The sequence below is a fragment of the Nematolebias whitei genome, chromosome 22 (genome assembly GCF_014905685.2).
Source record: "Nematolebias whitei isolate Nwh7 chromosome 22, NemWhi1, whole genome shotgun sequence".
Lineage (NCBI taxonomy): Eukaryota > Metazoa > Chordata > Actinopteri > Cyprinodontiformes > Rivulidae > Nematolebias > Nematolebias whitei.
The window spans coordinates 4,580,203-4,598,152 of NC_056519.1; positions in this window are offsets into that span (position 1 = coordinate 4,580,203).

A 17,950-nucleotide genomic window follows, 5' to 3' on the forward strand; every position below is an offset into this window, starting at 1 on the left:
AAATCATTTATGACCTGCATTTATTGTTCCGTATGCAGTACTCTTGTTGACTTTGAATGTGCGTTCATTTGTACAATTAGCTAAATTTCTCATGAATTCCCGATATGGTTTTAATGAAACTCCAAAAAGTAAGAACTGCATGTACCTCTACAACCGATTAAATTTTGTAGTCAAACCAGTTCAAGCCAACTGACTTTACAAAACACAGCAATGGCTTTAATTCAGCTGGTATTACAAATATTGAGCTAATATTTGGTACAGTAGTAACAGAGTGATCCAACACATATTTCTTGCACCCCAATAGGTGCAATATTTTTACTTTCTGTATTGGCAATAACTTTTGTCAAAACATCTCATGAACCAGTGGACACATCTTGATGACGTTTAAAAGAATCGGGTTCTTAAATGTGAATCTACAACTAATTTTATTTGTACTCCCTTTAATTTATGATGGCCACTACATCTAATTTTTGTTTGCATATGACATTATGATCTGTGGTAAGAACAGAGAACAGGTAGATGCAAACTTGGAGAGGTGGAGGTATGCACTTGAAAGAAGATGAATGAAAGTCAGTTGCAGTGAGGCTACAAGGAGCAGAGGTCACAAAGGTGCAGAACTTCAAGTACTCGGGGTCCACTGTCCAGGAACATGGAGAGTGTGGTAAAGAGGTGAAGAAGAGAGTCCAGGCAGGACGGAGTGGATGGAGAAAAGTTTCAGGAGTGATTTGTGACAAAGGTGTCCGCAAAGGTCAAAGGAAAAGTTTACAAGACAACGGTGAGACCAACTACGTTGTATGGTCTGGAGACAGAGACATGGACAAAAGACAGGAGACAGAACTGGAAGTGGCAGAAATTAAGATGCTGATGTTCTCCTCAGGAGTGACAAGGATGGATCAGATTAGGAATGAGATCATCAGAGGTACAGCACAGGTTGAACAACTGGGAGATAAAGTTAGAGGTCAGACTGAGATGGTTTGGACATGTCCAGAGGAGAGACAGTGGGTATACTGGTAGAAGGATGTTAGAAATGCAACTGCCAGGAAAAAGACAAAGAGGAAAGCCAAGGAGAAGATCTATGGATGCAGTTAGAGGACATGGAGGTAGATGGAGTGAGGACACAGGATGCAGACAGAGTGAGATGGATGAGGACACGCTATGGAGACCCTGAAGAGGAAACAGCTGAAAGAAGGCAACTACAGCTAACAGACATTAGCCACATCTGAAATTACTAAAGGAATCACTTTTACAGAAATTAAGCAAAAACAAATGTATTGGTAGTAGCTGACAAGTCATTCACAACGGAAGCTCGGAGCTGTATCACATTTTCACAAGTTCTTTGGATTGTGCATAACTCCATTTACAAATTTTGACTAAAACGGCAATAATTGTCTCTTCTCATCATAAGATTATTTTAATTCAGTAAGCATTCTTTAAGGAAAGTGTTATGTGTTGTCATCCTTGTATGTTCCCATACAATGGCAAAATTAGTTATCTGCATTTAACCCATCACACGTGAGATACACTCAGGTGGAGCAGTGGGCAGCTATGCAAGCGCCTGGGGCGCAGTTAGGGATTGGGTGCTCAGGGACACCACGACATGTGGGAATGGCGGGGAGTCGTACCACAACTTTCTGGTCCCAAGTCGGCTGCCCTACCTCTATCCCAGCTCAGTCCTTAGTCTAAGTAATGCTCTTTAGAAGTGGACGTTCATATTTATTGACAAATATACACAACACTTTTTTTTACCAACTTTAAAAGACTGATATGTAAAAATACGCTCCGTCTCTGTTCATCCTCCTCCGTATTTGAAACCCTGCCTGCTGTTTACATACCTCGTGTACCCCCTCTCATTGGTGGCGTTCTCCGCTCCCTTGTAAACCAGAGGATGAGCGGACAGGCCTGCTGTGGATTAACCACTGCCTAACTCCAAAAGTTTAAGGCACGTCAAATCTCCACACCACACATCCACACACACAGTCCAGTGCTTTTCCCAACTTGAGTACATACTGTACAAGCAACACTAAAGTACTGTCCCCACATCACATCGCTCAATATTTGCCCGGCGAAGAGTACACAACGGCTGTTCCAAAATCTGATTGGTGTTATTTGTAAGTCAGCCTAAATCTCAGAGAAGCTACACACACAAATGGAACAGGGTTTACTAATCCATTTGTAAGGCAATAGGCAGGCAAACAGACAGGGGAGAGCTTGCCAAGTGTTGTAATCACAGCTAAAGATGATGAGCCCACTCCCATCCTCTACACTCCTCTGTGTGTGTGTGTGTGTGTGTGTGTGTGTGTCCTACATCGCCTCCTTTACAAAACTGTGACAAGAGAGGGAGAAAATGAATCGGTATCAAATGGATAATCTACAAAAGTACACTAGGAGCTTTACCACCTTATGCAAGTCCCCCACTCATTCACCCGCATGTACCACGCAATCTCTCTGAAAACAACAACAACAACAACAACAAGCCGGCGTTATGAGTTCTGAAAAGGCAGTAATTGTAAGCAGTTTGGGGAATAAATTAGAAAAGATGACAAAATACGGAGATAAATCCAGCTTAAGAGATATGTGCGCCACTGTTGATTTGATTTGAGCTTTTCTCTCCATCCCGCTCTTTTCTCCCACCCTCGTTCCTGATCTTTTTTAGTGGGGTGGAAAAATGGATTTTTGTCAGTGATTTGGCCCTGAAATAGCTTATTGTTTAAAGCAGCCGCTGTGTGCGGGTACGACGTCAACATCACGTGTGCGCAAACACACACTCCTGTTTCCATGGGGAGTAATGGCCGTGGAAGTGTGTGTTGGCTCTGCTGGCAACAATACACCACTGTGTTCATTGGTTTAGACTGGTGTGTGTGTGTTCAATAGAGTCGGTTGTTGATATTTATAGATGGAAGAATTCTGGCGTGAATGGGGGAGGAATGTCAGGGAGGAAAAGAAGGAGGTTAAAAGAAGAGAAAAGGAAATGAGGAGGGGAACAGAGTTGGAGCTGGAGTTGGTTTGATGTTTCAAGTTTTTGTTGTCTTACTTTTCTAATAAACTGTGCGTCTGTCGTCACCCTGGTTTTTAAAATAACAAAAAAATCAAGGTCTGTTTGATTAAAACAAACGTTTAACGACTCCGAGTGTTGAATATTTCTTAAACACAAACTGGCGCTTTCCAACGTGCTGGTTTTACATAGTCTTTGACTCGCTGCCATATTTCTTCTGTTTTCACATTTTGAACTCCACAGCAATAAATTCTTAGATGAAATGCTTTTTACCTGCCGCCTTGCAAGCCAAAATTTTAAACTAAAATTTTGCATGACCTGTTAGTGCGTAGAGTTTGAGTTTGCAATGACTCTCAGCTACTACCACACCAAACCTATACTCAGAATCAGTAAAACTGCCTGGGCTATAGCCTTTTGTTGTTTTTGCTCAGGTTGATTACCTGTAGCAGGCATCTTGAATTGGTTCAATTAACAAAGATCAGCTGTAGCGGTACATTCAATGACATTTCCCACAAAATTCATCAGAATCTACTAAATTCTGCAAAACAAAAACCATGGTCGACTCCAGCAGTTGATGCCAGACAAACATCTCATACAGCCAGTTAGCGCTCTGGCTATGTGTTGGTGAGGACTCGGTTACAAGCACCAAAATTTAACTCTGTGTCTATAGAACTGACTGGACAGTGGTGGTGCAGAGGTTAAAGAAGGTGGACCTGTGATCAGAAGGTCGCCGGTTCAGCTCCTCATACAGACATTAAAAACGTGGGCGGGAAAGGTGAAACACCTACACCTGCCTCCACCCTCATTTGCCCCACCCTGGGCCTTTAACCCCTGCCATCTGCTCCCCTGGGTGCCCTAGATGACAGTGCAAGTGAGTTCGCTGGTGTGACCCCTGAAGAATGGAGCAGCCGAAAGAAGAAAAATAAATCTATAAAACTGACTGATCTATACCCATTTGTGTGTTGAGAAATTTACGTTGCACCATTAATCGTCTTTTCTTCTTCTTCGTTGTTTTCAGGAATGAAGAGTTTAGACGACGGAGCAGCTTTTGGACGTTTCAGTCTTCAGATCGTTTTCTAAGTACCTGGTAAGGCTCCCACTGAAAACGTTTGTGTACAAAGATTGGATATCACAACTCTGAGTAAAAAGGTAAAACAAACTGGCAACTAGATTGTCTTGTGGCTTTTAAATCTTCCTTAGTTTTGAACAAAATAAAAGAAACGTCAGCTGCCTAAGGCTTTTTCTCCTCTTCAGAAGACGACAGACAGCATTACCGTTTATGCCTCAGAAAACTGCAACGTCTTGTGTAATTTTTTATTTGATGCTTTAGTGTTTTATTATATCTTGAAGTTAAGATAGTTTGTTTTTGTTGAGAAATGTATCTGTCACAGCCAAATGAAAAACAATCTGTTCAGTCATGACGTTCATAATCTAAAAGTGCTCTCATAAAACGGCAGCAACAGTTTGTTTTTAAGCTGCTTCTGACCGTTTATTAGCCACTAAACGAGATGGCCGTGTCCCACATGGACGTGAACTTCCAGAAATAAAGTGACCTCCATGCAACCAAACGAAGCTCGGAGCACAACTCAGCTGTGTTGACGTGAAGCGGGCGGATCTTTCCCTTGTTGTTTTTAAAATGTGATGAATTAACCCCCTTTTTTAACTAAATGCTAAACTTTTATGCGTCATTGATCTTTCCTTTGGTAATCGATGTGTATTGATGTACAGACTTTTAAATCCTGTGGCTTGGTATGTCATCGCTACATCACACCATTAAGCCTCAAAGCCAGCTGACCTTTCCACATGTCGACCATCGCAGGTCTGTTGCTGCCTCAGTGCGTCAGAGGCACAACGGCAGTGGGTTGACTTCAACCCTTTCCCCATTCTCCACCAGTAACACTGGTAACCAGAAGATATCGCTGTCCCTGTTTAAAGTTTTTTTTTTTTTTTGTGACTGCCTTTAAATCCATGACTAAAATAGTCAATCAGTTAAAGGAAAGAAAATTTATATCAAGAAGGTATTATTTTTTCCACAGTTTATAAACTCATTCCTCTTAAAATCATCTGCAAAGATTAGTTAGTCAGTTTGGTTTGAGAGAAATGAAGTGCATTTACCAGATTATAATCTGTAATGAAGGTTAAAGAGATATATGCAAATGGAAAATAATAATTCAGTCCACCACTTGACTTTTACAAGCAGCCATACTGTTACAGTTTGTTGTCAAGGTATACAGAACTTTGACAATTTCTGTAAAAAGTTAGTTCAAATAGTTTTGACAGTTTTATTATTGTTATCATTCGTGGCTTGGCTGTGATGACAAAAAGCAGCGGGTCGCTCCGTGTGAAGAACAAGGCCTGGAGTCAGAGGAGAACAAAACCAGAAACTACACAAACGACCATGAAACGGCACGATAGCGTTGCCTCGCTCTGTGTGCGCGTGCATCTGCGTGGATTTGTGTGTGAAGACGTCCAGACAGTGTCAGGGCAGTGTCACGATCACAGATTGTGGCCCCGCCGTTGTAGCTCTGCTGAGATGTAGCTGGCACCGGCTCCACTGACCGTCGCCCGTGTGTGTCTCGCAGTGTTATGGATGTACGAATGTTTGTCCCGGCCTTGTCAGATCAGCCATGACTCTGCCCACAGCGCGTGTGTCAACCGGGGTGACCTCTTGCCATGTGTGTGTGTGTGTCCTGTGCTGCAGGCAGGGAAAGTCCCTGTGTTCGCTGTGCCAGGGAGTTCGAGGGACACCTTGTTCATTTGTGCTTGGAAACTTTGTGTCATTGTGGGATTGCCCCATAAAAATAATTCGGGCTGGTGTTCCATACCAGTTAGATTTTTAGGTTTGTTATTAAAAAAGCTCCATCACAACACCCGCCTTTGCTTTTTCATACACCTTTCAAAGGCAGATGAATTATAGAATGGTGCTCATCCATCCGTCTGTTCGTAAACTTTCTCTTGTCTCACCCATAACTTCCCATCCGCTCAAGATTATTTAACGAAACTTCATACACATGTGCATCATCACTAGACGGAGTGTAAGGCAGGGGTCCCCAACCACCAGGCTGCAGACCGGTACTGGTCTGTGGGTCAATTGGTACCGGGCCGCACTGAAAAAAATTTATAATAAATTGAAAAACACCAGATTCTCACCACCACATCTGTCAAAGACTCACTCTTGACGCAGGTCAACATACACAAGTGGTAAATGTCAGTTTCTGTTAGGTGCATGCACAGATTGGTTCTACATTGCCCGTGCGGGTGAGCAGCGTGGTCTGGAGAAGACAGGAGGAGGCGCGCTGCTGTATCTGCGCATTTTAAGAGCACTGCATATTTTTCAACCCGCCTGGTGACAGTGAAACTTTTAACTAAACAAAAGTATAATTTTAAACAAAACCTCCTGATATCACATCAGAGCTGTTCCTTCGCATTTTTGCTTCTGCTCTTAAAAAAATCTCCACCCCTAAAAGTTCAAAGACATGGGCAATTTCATTAAACTAAAACAAAAATGTAATTAAAATTTTGCACTATGCATAAGTTGTGGCACAACAAAGGTTGGGGACCACTGGTGTGAGATACACTTTAAATCTGCCCATCTTCAAGGTCAAATGTCATACAAGGTTGTTGCTTGTACGGGCACTTGCAATAGATGGCTGTATTGCTGTCAGGTTTGTCAGTGTTCTTTATGCTCCATCCATGCTTTGTTTTACTTTTGGCCTATACTTTATCTTCATAACAGTTTATTAACGTCACCTTCACGTATCGTGCTGAACATGTGAAGGAAGAACAGAAACATGTTCATCATTAGGATGATGATGTGAAAGCTGATAATCATGATTTGATGGATTCCTCATTTGTTGCTTTGATCTAGAGCTGGACAATAAATCGATATATCTCGCGATATACTTTTATTCAATAACGATGATATGAGTTTTAAGCACATTTTCGATATTTCGATAGGATTACAGCGTTTTCTGTTCGGGTTGAAGCGGCCACTTCAGTTTCAACCCGGACAGAAAAAGGTGCGACACAACTACGTGAGTGCGTGGTGACGTAATGTTACGCAGAGCTCAAGTCCAGAAGGCGTTAAGTGGTAGCAGGCTAAGCTAGGCTAATCTCCAACGCGCGTTAAGTTTTCTCTTCAAAATGAGCGCCCATGATCGTCAGAATGAGACTGAACAAGCTTTCATAAGCGAAGAGAAGCAGATGACATCACTGATAAGAGAAAAGACTAATTTGCTGGTTTGGAAGTGGTTCGGCTTTCTACGATCCGATAAACTGCAGGTTTCAGTCAGTGAGCTGCAAAATGTGCCGGAAACATCCAACTTGTTCCACTTGACAGAAGATGATGAGTCACAAGATGAAGCACAATAAAAGTTTGAGCCAGCGTGTCCCTGAAACACCCCCAGCGCTGCATGTTGTTTGTTTGTTTGTTTGTTTTTATCATTTATTCATTCATTTAAAATAAAACAAATTCATCAGATAGAAAAAAAAAAAAACACTGAATGAAAAGGTTGAAGAAAGAAGAAAAAAAATTATCTGCCCCTAATTTAAAAAAAATACAAAATAACTACAAGCAACGTTCACTTGAACAATCTCCAAACCGAAAACAAACAAACTTCAGGTATCCTTCACCTGGTACTAAACCTTCCCAGCAACTTGAACTATTTATCTTTTCAAACATATAAATTAAGATTTTTTTATGGTGATAAAGACAATTCCATAATCCTGTTCCCTGAATTACAACACAGCTCCTTCAGATTAGTTCTAAATGGAGGTTTTACAAACATTTACATTCCCTTAAGGTTATTTTTACAAATTTTAATTGAATATTTGGGGGTAATATTTTTTAACTTTATACATGACTTGTAAAATACTATATTCAACCAAATCATAACATTTTAATAATTTCAACAGATAAAATAATATATTTGCTGAGTGACCACAGCACTTCATAATACTAATAATTCTTATAACTCTTTTTTGTAACAATAAAAATAGCATTTGTAATTGTTTTACTTGCTTTTCCCCAAACTTCATTACAATAGATTCATAATGGAACAATCATTACATTATACAATATATACAAAGCTTTGTCATTATAAAACTCTTACTTTATACAGTAATGCAACTGATAGTTATTTTTATTTTTAAGTATTTTACATGAGATTTCCACGTCAGCTTCTCATCAATAACGACACCCAAAAATTTTATTTAATTAACGAATTTCAATGCCGTCAATTTTAAAGTTGTTGTTTAAAGATAAAACTATTAATATTGACAAAGTTGAGAATTTTATGTTTATTTGACAGTGATTTCAATTTTTTTTCTTTTTGTATAGTTTGTAGTTTTTCTGAGGCTTTTATATTGTTTGTATCGATATCGAATTATATCGTTATCGACCGAAATGAAGAAATATATTGTGATAAAAGTTTTGGCCATGTCGTCCAGCCCTACTTTGATCATTGTCAAAACTAGCTGTGGTGTCGAGGTGGCAGCTGACTTGGGACCAGAAAGTCGCAGGTTCAACTCCCCGCCATGCCAACATGTCGTGGTATCCTTGAGCACGACACCCAATCCCTAACTGCTCCCCGGGCGCTTACATAGCTGCCCGCTGCTCCACCTGGCTGTATCCCCCATGTGATGGGTTAAACTAATTTAGTCATTGTATAGAAACATACAATGATGACAACACACAGCGCACTATATTTTGCTAACAGACACACAAACAACAAAGCTGCTTATATTTAGAAATCTTTGATTTGCAAGCAGAGGAAATATGTATATATATATATATATATATGTATATATATATATATATATATATATAAAATAGGATAATCAAACTGGAATTTACCATTTGTGCAGTTATACTAACATGAATAAACTATTATGTTTTTCTTAAAAAAAATATGTTGAGCATAAGTGCAATTTATTAAAAATTTATGCAATTGTAACTTTAATTCAAATTTTTAACGAGTACCGCATACTCGATTATGCCCGTCGACAAACTATTGCACAGCAATCTATAGCTATGGCCTGGACAAGCAAAGACATTGCTTTAACTTTGACCTTGATTTATGATCTTCACTTTGGAGCTGAGGGGATTAAAAGTATATGCGACTGATGCAGAAGTGTATCCAGTTTCGTGAAGTTAACTTGAGTGGATCAGAAGTTGTGTGTGGGACAATAGAACAGAGACTATATCAGGGTACGCCCTCCTTTCGACAGGCGTATAAAAAGTTATTTTTTTAATGTTATGGTAACCAACAGGGATGCGTGATATTGGATTTTTGTCGATATCCAATATGCAGATATGTTAAAACTTATTTGGCCAATAACCGATAATACCAATATTTTATGTCCTTTCCTTTGTCAGAACCTCTTATTTAGGCTTATTTGCTACAAAAATCGAGTAACAGCTGTAAGAGCTGGTGACATATATTCAGTGACAGCCATATGCATTGCACTTTAACTTATATTAAATGAAAAGTGTTAAATGTTTTTTTATTAGCATGAGTCACTTGCGATGCTGTCTCACTTGTGGAGGCTTGTTCCAGGTTCCTATAGCTGCAGTGTGAGATCCTCTGCACTCCTGTGCTATCCATTGTGTTGCAAGACTAATCATGCTAACGAGGCTAACACGACGTCCAAATGTTTGTGGTGAAACTCACCCAAGTGCTATTGGCTTTTAGCTTCTCATTGACTTCAGAAATGACGACTTGTAACTCGGGTAAGGCTACGTCAGAAAAATATCTCTGAATGGGCACGATGTAACGAGGCTCAACATAGTCCATAAATCTTTGGAATCAGACATCCTCAACAAAAAACAACGTCCACACTGCCGACATTTTGAATGTTCCTCTCCGCCGTGAGCTCAGGTAGGAGCACGTGACGTCATGTTGTGCTGCCGCTGCAGGCGTCCTTGTCACTGGGTTGTCGTACAAAAACAGCGCCTTTTATATCGGTGAGTTATTTTTTTATGTCCGAAACGTCCGATATTTAACTTTAATGCTAATATCAACCGATACTGATACCATGCCGATAATATTGTGCACCCCTAGTAACCAATAACACGATACATGTGTAAATGACAAAAACGCAATAGGAAAAGCCCAGTTACCACCAGCAGTTATTTATTTAAATCAAAAGTCAAATTTTCACTTCTACCACACACACACACGAGGATTTTTTTTAAATCATCTGGTCTGTCTTTGATAAAAATCTAAAATCGGTATCGCCTTGGATAATCGCAATCGGTGCATCTGTAATAAATATTTCAAGTGAGCTAACTCATGGCAGCACAACGGCTCAATGGTTAGCACTGTTGCTCCACAGCAAGAAGGTCCTGGGTTCAATCCCTGGTTGGAACTGGGGTCTTTTAGTGTGGAGTTTGCATGTTCTTCTCGCGCTTGCGTGCGTTTTCTCCTGGTACTCCAGATTCCTCCCACATACTAAAAACACGCATGTTAGGCTGCCTTCAGGCCCAGGCCTCCCGTGCTAAAGAGATCTGTGATCGCAGTGGGATTTGCCTGGTTAAATAAAAGTTAATAAATAAACATTTGTTAAAGATGAACCTTCTTTAGTAGATTTTAATTCTATATAGAAATAGGTGAATACAGCTACAATTCTCATGTCTCAAAGCTAAATGTGAGCAAGACGACAGTTAAAAGAAATGTTACATAATTTGACAGACTGAGTTCTTCTACAATAGACTCGATGGATCTGTGCCACTGAACTGTAAGCTTTGCTCTACTTTATCTCGTAATTGTTTCCTGAATAGATATCACTCTCCATGAAAAGCCACACATTCCTCAGAGGAGTTCCCGGTTGTAAATATGCTTTTCTCCATACGTGCTTGTTAATTAGCTGCGTTCCATATCTCGCCGTGTGTTTCTTTTGCCAAACGAATCCCCTGTTCCCCGTCTCTCTCCCGGCACTGTCCAGAGCTGTACGAGAGCTAATTGGCAGCCCGCTCGCTTACCGCGACGGTGATCATGCAAATGTATTGGTGCTTACCAATAGCCAGGCCCATCAAAACATTACGACGGCCATTACCCAGAGCTGGGGCTGGCCTAACGACCATATGCTCCCCCGCCCGACAATTTCCCACCCCCCCAGCTCCAATTCCTAAACTCTTATTTATGTGTTTAATTTAATGTGCGAGGGAAGAATTCCCGAAATTAAATTTGGTTTTCGTTGGTGCCTCAAGAGAGTGGAAGCGTTATAATAACATGGTAATTTTTTACACGTCTTTATGAGAAATGAGAAAATTAATTCTTTCTGACAAGCTGTAATTATTGGGCTTGGAACAGTTGCAGCTGAACAGTTTGGGCTGTGGTAGCCTGGCAGTGAGCTGAAAGAAGAGGGGGGGTGCAGTGGAGAAAAAGAGGCAGAGAATAATAATTAAAAAAAGGATTTAAAAAATACAACAGTGAGATGGGATAACGGTGAGTTCAGGACTCACATGTGATTACAAAGGAAAGGCAAAATGAGAGAAGAATGACAATAATGGTGGTCAAGGACGAAATAAAGGACAGGAAGTTGTAAAAGAGCAGGAGATCAGAGGTGGGAGCAAAGCTGGATCAGAGCAGAGGAGAGTTTATTTTACAAAAAGTTGAGGAGAGGGCAAAAGAAGGGAGTGACGGATATTAGGAGTGTAGGGATGTAGGAGGGAATTAAGGAAAGGTGGGAGATGCGAGGAAGCAAATGAAAGTGGAGCAAATATAAAACGAGCTGAGCACCAGAGAGTGGAGGAAAACACTTCAGGTTGATTTCTTGACTGAATGCATGTCGCCCGTCACCTTCCATCCCAGAGCTTCAGACTAAGATCGCCCCACGTTGAGAAATGACAAAGTTGTAGTTGTTTTGGTCAAACCTTCAGAATAACGTTATGAGTGGAGCTTGTCAGTTACTGACTCACCCCTTTTAATGAACGGAATCAGGACTCGCAGGTCCGAAGTATCAATTAACCCGATCCTACATTTCCTCTGGGAGACGTCAGCTAAGGTTCTCGGTCAGTGGACTCGCCCGAAAAAAAACAGCCAAAAATTCAGTTCAATTCAGTTTATTTATAAAGCGCCAAGTCACAACAGAAGTCATCTCAGGGCACTGAGCAGAAACATTGATATATAAAAATAACATTATTTATCTGAGCAGGCTGCTTTGAGTTTAACTCCATCATGAACTCTCATCTTGAGCAAGCATGAAGGTGACAGTGGAAAGGAAAAACTCCCTCATGAGGAAGAAACCTTTAGCAGAACCAGGCTCAGGACAAGCGGCCATCTGCTTCAGCCGGCTGGGTTTTGGTAGGAACAGATACACAATGGCAGGCCAAGAATCTCATGTTAAGATAGAAATAATATCAAATGAAAACTACTCATTCGTAACAATTCATTTTAAGAAATCTGGTCATTTTGTCCTCCAGTAGTCTATGTCTATGGAAGCATAGCAAGCCAACCCCAACTATAGGATTTATCAAAAAGGAAAGTCTTAAGCCCAGTGTTAAAACTGGACAATGTGTCAGCCTCATGGGCAGAAACTGGAAGTTGGTTCCACAAGAGAGGAGCCTGACAACTGAAATATCTTCCTCCCATTCTGCTTTTGGAAACTCTAGGAACTGCAAACAAGCCTGCAGTCTGAGCGCGAAGTGCTCCGTTAGGAAAATATGGAACAATAAGATCTCTAATATAAGATGGAGCTAGGTTGTTGAGGGCTTTGTAGTTTAGAAGTAACCCACAACTTACTGATTTAGGTATTTTATATAGTAGTAGCCATCTTCAGAAACTCGGACGCAGATGACTTGGGTTGCTGATTCAAGTTAGTAACTTTCCTGAAAATAGCAGACAGACTGACTCCAGTCAGTGAATCAAAGTAACGAGTTAAATGTTGGTTAAACACACTGGTATTCAATACATGACTAATATATTTAAGTCACGTGTTGTGGTGGCTATGCAAACACAAACATGGTTCCTTTACATTCACCACTACTGATTTTTGGGCAGCAGAGGGGTGGTGGTGGTGGTGGTGGTGGGTGTGCAACATGACCGCAGGCTCAAGTGAATCAAATCACTTTAATGAATGACTCAGATTAGCACGAGTCCATAAGGTGAACCGGCTTTACCACATCTAGTTGTGAGCGTTCCCATGCACTAGCACAATCAGAGTAGGTGTTGTGAATGACGCTCAGCTACTAACTCATTAAAATTTAGCTCAATCTCTTTAAAACTGACTGAGCTATAGCCGTTCCCGTGTTTACTAATGTTGCTTAGCTGAAGTGGCCATCTTGTAAAGTGTTTAGATGTAAAAACGAAGAGTTTAATTAAAATCTGTCAAGAGGTTCATGAGGTAATTTTCTAAAGGTACACAAACATAATCACCCTTCTGCCTTCTGAAAATGTTTTACTTTTTGCCTTTTCCCCAAAAAATTATTGTTTAAATTACTTTGTAACATAATGCAATATTAAGAAATAAACTGAAATTCTTATTAATAAGTTAAGGTTGTAAACTTATTAAAAGCAGCAAATACTTAAAGCTTAAAAGTTGCCCTCAGGCTATTTGGGTTACCCCTCAATTTTCCATTAGACAGCGTTTTTTCACCAGATTTGCTTAAAACTCTTCAACAAAGCTTAAATTGATCATTTTTAGTGCAGTAACAGACACTATTGACCACAAGTGCTCAAACATTTGCTTCTCAATGCCATGCGTGAAGGACTTGAGATAAGAGGACTGTGATCGAGGAACCAAGAGTCGCAAATGAGAGGATAATACAAGAAGGAGGAGGTAAAGAGAGAGAGCACGCACCGACAGGAGCTGCTAGTGGACAAGGTTAGAGGACATGATGGTGGCAAAAAAGAGGGAAAGAGGAGGTGTAGAAGTGGAAAAAGAACGTAGGAAGAGGTGGAAGCAAGGATGGAGAAGGGAAACAGATGGTGAGATGTGAGGCAGAGGAGGATGGAAGTGTTGAAGCAGATTTAAGAGGAGGTGAGCTGATTCGAGGAGAACGTTGTAGGACGTAGGTCATATTCTGAGGAGAGGGGGAGAAGATGGAGGCGAGGAGTCGTGCCTCGGTGTGGTAAATCAAGTAGGAGTCGCCTTCTTCTTCTTGTCTGATGTCAGGAGGAGGAGGAGGCTCCTCTCCAGGACCAGCAGCTCCTCGTGTGTCAAGGTTAGAAAACATTAATATTCAGTTTGTATCTGGCTGGCCTCACCCCAGGCCTGCATGACCCGTCTCTTTCTCTCACTCATTCGAAGCACCAGCATCTGCTCACACTTTCAGAGCTTCTTCCTCTTTACCCCATCAAGCACGGACACACACACACGGAGCGAGAGCTTCCCCTTTTCAGTCTTAACACAACAGTGATACTATGCAAACATGCAGATATATACTCCTCTGTTATAGAAACAGTCTTAAAGCTGAAGCGTGACTCATCTCATGACCCATTAGTGATGCGCCGTATATACAAGGCCGTGTTTTTTTTGTTTGTTTTTCACTCCTCCTGCCTTTAAATAAGTTTCTTTCCGTCTTCCTTTGTGCTTCTGTGTCAGTTTGTTGTGCAGCACAGTTTTTAGGTCACTACGATATCAAACAATGTTGCACTTACAGGTCAAAATAAACCGGAGAAACTAACGCTGAAGGCGCCAAAACTGAGCTGGTAAAAGAAGCAGAATGCTAGCTAAAACGTAAAAGGAGCAAAAGAGTAGTCGGAGAGCTTTATTTGTCATACACACCACATGTGGTGCATGTGGTGGAACGAGATTATGTGCACAGGGTCCCAGTTACATCCCACAATAAAATGCAAAAGAAAGACAGCATAAAGATCTAAGAGCTAAAGCACAAAAGGGTAGCTAAAATAGCCAGTAAGTAGTTAAAAGTATTAAATGGTTAATTAAAGCTAAAAGTAGCAAATAATGAACCAAAAGCTAAAGTAGCAACAGTCTACTTAAAAGCAAAAGCAGAAAAGGGTAGCTAAAGTATCCAGTAGGTAGATGAAAGTATGAAAGGGTTAATTAAAGCTAAAAGTAGCAAAAGTCTAGCTCAAAGCTAAAGCAGAAAAGGGTAACTAAAAGTAGCCAGTAAGTAGCTGAAAGTATCAAATGGTTAATTACAGCTACAAGTAGCAAAGAATGAACCAAAAGCTAATAGCTAAGGTTGAAAAATAGGCAAAAGCAAAAGGCAACAAAAGGCTAGCTAAAAGCTAAAACAAGGATAACACATAAAAGCAAGTTTTTTGAAGGAACTGTGTTTCTAACAGAAAATATTTGTCAGTTAAGTACATTTTTCCCATCTCCTGAATGAGCTGAATGTTTTGACATATGAATGGATAAAATTGCTTAAAGTATGAAGAGGATTGCAATAAAACATGAAAATATATATTGTTAAAAAGCGGGAAGACCATGCGTGTAATCTTTTAGTTCGATTTAATTGTGAGTTAATGAACTCACAACAGGAGTTTCTCTCTGTAGTGATCTGATCATATACATTAAAACAATCGGGACAGGAGTGTGTCCGTGCAAGTGCAAGTGTGTGTTCGTGCTCCATTTTGTCCTGTACTTTTAAATGTTTCATAGCACCAAAGACATGATGGGACCCCCCAGGGATGGGGCATCTGCCCACCCAACCACATGTTGAATTAAACATGACGGCGGAGGAGCAAAGCGTGGGACTGTGTGTGTGTGTAACTATCTGAAAGTGTCGCTTAGTGTAATTGTTTTATTTCACATCCCCACTCGTGTGTCTTTAGTGTTATTGTGCTCGTAATTCAATTATCGTATACGAGATTTACTCAGCGTTAAAGTGAGCTCGTTTCTAATCAAACGCCCTGAAGTTTTTCCAACAAGCCGATGCGTTGGAAAGTAGCTAAATTACTCCAAGGAAGTTTATTCAATTGCATCTTTGGTCACTTGGTACTTATTGGGTATTAAAACAAACCAGTTGCCTAATGGTTTTTTTGTACCTGCCGCCGTCTACTTGCACTTGTTTGCATTTAGTATTTGGTTGGTTTAAGAGTAAATTAGGTACTCAGTGTTAGTTTTAAATTAAATTATTATTTTGATTTAAAAAAAAAATATTTTGGGATTGTTGAAAAAGTTAGAAAGTCTGCATAACTTTATAATAAATTATCAAACTACTTGGTTTATAAAGCACTTCAAAACAATAAGGCTGAACAAAGAGCTGTGCAATAAAACAAAGGATATAAACTAACTGAAGAACACTTGTTTTAACACATGTATTTTCAGTCAATAGTGTAATACAATAAAAATAAAATCCTGAAATGCTAATGATTTTTTTGCTTTAAATGCAAGACACTGAGACCCTGCAGCTTCTTCCACATTATATAAATGAAAGGAGGCAGGATGGAGTCCAAAATACAGAAAAAACATTTTTTATTGACCATACGCAACATAAAAAAACACGAGCTGCCAAAAGCCTTGATAAAGTCCATCAGTTTTATTTTTAGCTCACATTGTTTTGATGCTTGTTGTTCTAAACGTGGAGCACCACCATCAGTTTTCTTACTATAAATTATAACGTTAGCTTTAGCAAATTATGACATCTCGAAACAATCAATCACATGTATGATGCGCTGCTGTGAGACTTTTTTGCCTCCCAATTTAGTTCACATCTGATTTTGGCTCAGTATAACAGCTGGACAAGCCTCAAGCTAAAGACAAAACAAACATTTGACATTGTTTATGTCGCTACCAAAACAAAAATACAGAAAAGATGAGGCAAAACATCACAAATTAACCAAAGCTAAATGAACAATGGCATCAAACAATGATTTTACTCTGAACAAAACACCAAGGCTGGCTTACAGAGACCGTGCTGACCCGCTACAAACCTGGTTTGATTCAAAACAGGAAGAATAAACAAAAACTTTTTTTTATCAAATAAAAGGAGAAGAAAACAACAAGAACATAGAAACCAACAATAAATAAACCAACAAAAAACAAGATAAGATGAAAACATAAGGACAAATGAGTCATTAAAACGTATTTTACTTGCAACAAAATTGTGTATTTGTATAAAACTTGCACTTAAACATCAAATCAATTTGTGTTAAAGTTTAGCCATCACAGTTAGGAGTATACTTTTATAAACATGCAATGCAACTATTAAAAAAATCCCTATAAAGAACAACGTTCACAGAAATAAGAGTCCTAATATTATTAAACCATCATGTAGTCATCAAACACGCGGTTAGGTTAATTCTACACTTCGAGTCTTTCTACTTTAGCTAATAAAAGCCTCCATCTTGTCATGCAAATGAGGCTGCCGTTAATCTCAATCAGCAAGGTCGCCGAGTGCGCATCGGTCCACCACCTCCCCGAGTGCCGAGCGAGCCTCACGGAGTCGTCTCCTCCCGGCCGTCGGCTCACAGGCGCTTATTGAAATCAGAAAGGACGAGGACCACGAGAATCTGGTAGGTGTTGGAAAGTTTTTATGCCATTATGCAAAACAGGGATAGTCTACGAGAAGTGTGGTGTCATACCCTTTTAACTAAAACACAAATATACAGTTGAGTCTCAGGGAACTAAACCTGCAACTTTATTGTTTGTTCAACCTATTTCCTGTTCGATTGTCGCCCACTGACAAAAGTGATCCCCGAGCAACGTTTTTCACCCAGTTCTGTGTGTGTGCTTGCTTTTATAACTTGATCAATTTATCAGATACTGAACTGAAATTTGTTGTGGTAGTAGCTGAAAGTCATTCACAACACATGCTTTAAGCTCTAACAGATTATGTTGGAACATGGAATGTGCAAAGTGTAATTTCCAAGATTTGTGACCGTGCCATTTCTCAACTTCACATGATCATAGTCTAAAACTCTGGGATGAAAGGTGGTGGGTGATACGCGTTCCCTCAAGAGATGCTGGGCTTTTATTTATGCAATGATTTAATTCTAAGTGGTTGTGTTAAATGATCATGCAATCATCTCATCACACTGACCGTTCTCC